This window comes from Triticum urartu, chromosome 7A, assembly GCF_056163025.1.
Source record: "Triticum urartu cultivar PI428250 chromosome 7A, HENAU_Tu73, whole genome shotgun sequence".
Lineage (NCBI taxonomy): Eukaryota > Viridiplantae > Streptophyta > Magnoliopsida > Poales > Poaceae > Triticum > Triticum urartu.
This window is the reverse complement of record NC_141879.1, coordinates 18,820,466-18,826,182: the sequence shown is the minus strand read 5'-3', so window position 1 is coordinate 18,826,182 and position 5,717 is coordinate 18,820,466. Positions and strand designations below refer to the sequence as shown.

The following is a 5,717-nucleotide window of genomic DNA, read 5'->3' as shown; positions in this document are numbered from 1 at the left end:
ATGTAAATGTTGGCATACCAAACAATTAATCATGGAACCATCTCACCATGTAGGTTATTTTTTAATGAAATTAGAATTTTAACAGGATAAAATAAATCGTAATCTTTTATGGAATTATTGTGAATCCATTCCCATAGAATATTGGCTTATTAAATCCTTCAATTCAAAGTTACTCTTGACCATCAAAAGAAATGGATTAGTTGGACCATCTTGGTCGACAAAATCAAGAGTTTTGTTAATTATGGAATTTTTAGACAGAGGTGATTGTTTGTTTAGAATGGATTATGTTGACCATCTTGTGCGGTGAAGTGTCCACTGTCACTCGTTCCTCACCAAACCCACCAAAATCCCCAATTCCCAATCCGGGCCACTCCAATGGCGCCGCCGCCAACCTCCAACCCAGCACCACCGCCGGAGCCGCCGTCCCTTCCGGTCCATGACCTCGCCCGCCTGAAATATTCCTCCGCCTCCCCGCCGCCGCCGACCTTACCCGCGCCTCCACCGCTTGCGCCTCCTTCCGCAGCGTCATCTCCGGCCACGCCTTCCTCCGCTGATACTGCGTCGTCAACCTGCCGCCTCTCGTCGGCATGGTCCACAATCCCTTCATCCCAGCTCAGCCGCAGCACCCCTCCACCGTCCCAGCCCGCGCCTTCCCCACCTTCGACTTCTCCTGCTCCTCCTTCCTGTTAGAGTTAACCTTGTTGTCTAGGTATTCATCATGTTTATTTTGTCGCATTAGTTCGTTGATGCATGTAGTTCAAACTTTAGTTAGCAGCATGCACAAAGCTCCCTAGAGTTGCAGCGGCCGAGTCTTGTGGCAGATAGAGTGTGGAGCTATAAGCGTTAAGTGTGCCGTTGCGTGGGCAAGCTCCTAGTATGCTACAGACTTGGGAATGACTCAAGCTTGTGACGTGCGTGAGCTGCTGGAGTAAGATGCGGGTCAAGCCGATATGTGTGGCTGGTCCGTTGTGGGCGCGTGGATGCATAAGTGGAGTAGTGCGTGCATGCAGCTAGGAAGTTGGTCAGTTGGTTAGTGCGTGGGGTGTGTTGGCGAGTGATTTGGCTACTAAAGCCCATGTATCTGTGTTGTGTTTCAGTGTGCGTCTTCTTTTACCTCCAGCTCGTGTGTCGTCTACCTCCAGCTAGTGTGTGTGTGTGTCCGGGAAAACCCAACACTTCCTCCCCTCCACCGCCGGCCGTTCCTGGAGTGAAATTGACTTCCTTGACGGAGGGGCCCTCCTTGCCGGCGCCCCGGTCAAAGAAGAAGCCGGCAAACGCTTCCTCGTGGTCGCTGAGCTTTGTGACTTACAGTACAGCCAATTTTTGGTCAGGGACCTCGCCATGTGCGACCCCGTGCACCGCCGCTACATCCTGCTGCCTGCCGTCCCCGACCACCTGAAAGCACTGGTCCGTAGACCGGACCTCCTCATGCTGGAGACTTTCGTTGCTCCCGGCGAGGATAAGGAGAACCCTTTATCATTCAGAGTGGTGTGCTTGGCACAATGCAGAATAAATCTGCTGATGCTGGTCTTCTCCTGTTTGGATGGACAATGGCACATTCGTACTCAGTGGTGGTGCCAGGACCAGAAGTCTGTGATGTCATCTCAAATATGTGATGTCAAATATATGTGTTTTCACCAATTTTACATAAAAATTACATGATTTCTACTTGTGTACAAAGGATTTGCCAAAAACCTGTGTATTCAATTGGCCACGCTACTCTCAACGTGGCTTCACCACCAATCGTACTTATGATCAATGGAGTGCTCAGGCTACTATTGGCTCATTTGAGAACTCTGAGCCTTGGTTGTCCTATCGTCGGTACGTCCATAGATGCTTCTGCTGGCGTTTGCATTTCATGAAGAAGTTGCTTCTCCTTGACACACACATCATGGAGTTCTCTGTTGTCAACCTCCCACCTGAACAACCACCGAACCGCAATTATGTCATCGTCGAGGCAGCGGACGGAATGCTCGGGATGCTCACTAAACGCTATGATGAGTACAAAGAAGATGACCGATGTTGGCTGAAGTATTCAATTCTAAGAAATAACCAATGGTACTCGGAGAAGGTCATCCTGTTGCTGGTAAAGCATGCTGCTCTTGTTGGTGTAGCTGGGGGATACCTGCTCGTGGAAGCGTTGTACACCCCATCTACACAACACATGCTTAAATTTGGATTATCTTCCGTGGACGTCAAGACGTTGCAGGTCGAGTTGTTCGCTGAGCTTAGCAAACCCAACATGTATGGTCGACTATATGCTGGTTTGCCACCATCATTGTGTGCACCAACTATTTGAAGTGGTGAGTTTGTTATCTACTCTTTTCTTACTATTATATAATCTGGTCTCAGTGTTATACAACAAAGCAATATGTTGTAGGGATTTGTTTAATAGTAGCATGCTTTGTTGCTTATTTGCTTGCAACCAGTACTTGTTATGGATGCAGCCAATTCATATCCTGCCTAGTGTATTATGACTCGTCTGCAATTTAATACGTAGTTAATTGGTGTTATGTATTGTTGGTGCATTTTGGGATAATGTACTATCCAAATTACATGTAACTGGAAGCTTTACTAACCTCGGAAAGCAATTCTCATCAAGTGAACGCACATATGACCATCTTATGACTTCAATCACTGCATTACTTATAAAAGGAAACAACTTTACTGTCATCTTCTAGTAATCCAAAGTTGGCATCGGGCTTGTATATTGACTGGCCCTTGTTTTGACCAGCATGCTCAGATCATTTTCAATTTATTGCCTTAATCAATACATTTGTATCTTTATATATAACATTTGTATTAGTATAATCAAATAACATCAACCCCTTGTTTGCTCTCTAAGTAGCAATTTTAAAACCGATGAAATAGTTCTCTCAGATTGTTTTTACATGGTTACAGTCCACTGGCTCTTTCATAAACCCTTGAATGTCTAAAAGAATAGGTTTGCCCTGCTAAAAATATGAGTTTGCTTGATGCAGTGTGATCATGCAATGACAATATCTAAACGAAACAGTGTATGTATTACTGAATGAAATGATTTGGCTTGGGTGAACTAGATAGCAGATTGGTTTCAAGACACCATGTGTTGTGGATGAGGAAAAGATTTGGGGCAGGGAACATCGTACATGTGCAACTGAATTTACATACCAGATCGTTTCACTCAGCAAAAGCATGCTTAGAGAAAAATGCATTTTGGAGCAGATCTATGGTGCAATTGAGCTTTCAGAGCGATGTTGCAATTGAGTTTTTTTTTTCTGAACTGATAAACAGCTAGGAAGTTCCTGCATATAGTGAAAGTATCATAGGACTACAAGGAGAATAATAGTATTATTCTAAGAAAGACCGGCGTACTGTTTGTTTCCTCCCTAATATCAAACTTTTAAATAGCGCGCTAAGCCTCTTAGTGGCGGACCTCTTCTAAATGCCATAGCGGTGCTATAGCGAGCTATTTAAAATGTTTGCTCATGTGTTTGGACAAAAAAACCTTAGCGCAGGACCTCATATAAACGCTATAGCAGGCTATTTAAAACCATGCCTAATATATTCAATCAATTGCCTTTTCTTATGATGACCTTTCTACACCTAAAGTTCTTACTGTTTCTAGTATTTCCATAATTCCTTAGCTCTCATTCTTCTCTCCTCTGGATGCATCTTCGTATTCATCCATTAGTTTTAACACATCTTCCTCTATCTGACCCTCTTTGTTATATAAATTTCTGGCGGCGTAGTTTATCTGTTCCTTTTTTAATTGATAAATATTGAATAATAAGCTGCTTACTCATTCATTTTTCTTTGGATTTAACCCGAAGAAACAAACTAAATTGGTTTGTTGAATAAAAATTTCATCTTATTGATGTGTTATCATGTAAGCTTCAGGTTGTGAAGCCACGTGCACATTTTGATACACATTTGCAAACTTCGGTTTGTCGCTTCATGCCATATGCACATTAAAATGATGCAAACTAGCTATTGATCTATCTGATGTTGTTATATAATTGGTAGGCTTGTATTCATGTGCTTTCTATTATGTTCCCATGTGTGGTAAATTCATCTTGTTTCATCTATCCACAGGCACGAGCAACACTTGGAAAGAAGGTCGATTCCACGGAGCACATCAAGTTGCAGAAAGAGGAAGTGATACCAGAATGAGTCGTATTTACTAGTCCAACGCTTGAGTTAACTCTGAAGCAAGCTGAAGATGTTGTTTGCTTTTGATGCTATGGTAGATATGAGGTGCCTGGATAAAGTTCTCTGCTCAAGTGTAACCTATGCCCTAATCGACAGTAGAATAGACTTGTTTTGACTTCTTCTTTAAGTTTGTATATTTTGTCTTTAAAGGATTTGAGGTATTTTTGTATGTATGTCATCCACCTGATTACAAGCTTGAGATGTGCATCATCAATCGTCTGCCTTTTTTTCTTTTGAATTTTATCGAGTATAGTGGACACTGGTTGTGACTAAATCTCAATGACTGCGTACTCTGCTTTTGGAAAAGCAAGCAGAGTACTCTGTTTTTGGAGTTTCAGCTCTCTTGTTACTCCCTGCTTCCAACAAGATCGATGATGTATATTAACGACTAAAAGGATACATGAGTGAGAAAGCTGCGAGGGCCAAACAAACTTCATTTGGTCATTATGTTTATGTCACCTGGATCATTCTAATTTCTGTGAAAAGCCTCTACATTTATATTTGTGCTTAAGGGCATGCACCCTCCTCCCCCACCCCGCCCTTCAATTGCCACTTTCTTGGCAGATACTAACAAATGATGATTTTATGTTTTTTTATATGTGGTTGTATATTGTGGATATTATGATTTCTTGGGTATTTTATGCTCTCGTATATATTGATGATTTATTATCTTAACCAAGTTCATAGTGATGACGCCCGCGACTTGACACGGCAAATGCAAAGACATTATCCGGCTGTGGTCATCTACTACACTCTGAGCTCAAATTGCTATGACCAGGGAGGGGATAATCGTAGTACTTCATACATACCCACATGCTCATTTTATGGTGAGCATGAAACAATTCATCGCATGGTTGTTCCACATATTGTATCAAGTGGTACGGTAATGTATGTGATAGTGTTCCTATTTAAGCATGAGAAGAGAGATGGAACATGATCATAACTCACAACAAAACTATTCTGCATAGGACACGCAAAGTGTAAAAGCTTAGTTGTTGCTAGGTTCATACTAGCATATACCACATAAGCAATGTAACCAAGTTTTTCGTCTTGGTTGGAATAGATTTTGATATGCTAGGTTAATACCAACATACAGCATGTGTGTACATGATGGAACAAGTTTTGCACTTAGTTGGAAACTTCTTTTGCCATGTAGTCGACACCCAAAGACATCCAAGGACTTGGAAGCATTAGGATCTCCGACTAAACTAGATTGTTTCCTCAACCAAGTTGCATTCCCCCTGTTCGTTAGCTTGAGGAGTCTTATTTGGAGTACAGTAACGGAACCGGGACACTTGATTGGCGAAGTACAAAACATTACCATGTGTGTTCTGCCCATGCGCTCAATCCGGGTCAGCATACTGCGGTCCATGGTGTGTGATTTGATCTATGTGTAAGACTTGGTCGAAAGTGGGCTAGACTGCAGCCATAACCTAAGCCATATGAGAGCCTATGGACAACTTCAAATACCGCCGCCGCGTTTACTCAATTAGAAAATGAATTGTTGGCAACACAAAAAGGCTAGA

The 5,717-nt window shown here is 42.5% G+C and overlaps 1 pseudogene; it reads left to right on the top strand.

The window, feature by feature from the left end:
* Positions 1-375: 375 nt before the first annotated feature.
* On the top strand, positions 376-2,299 carry LOC125518074 (uncharacterized; annotated as a pseudogene).
* The last annotated feature ends 3,418 nt before the right edge of the window (positions 2,300-5,717 follow it).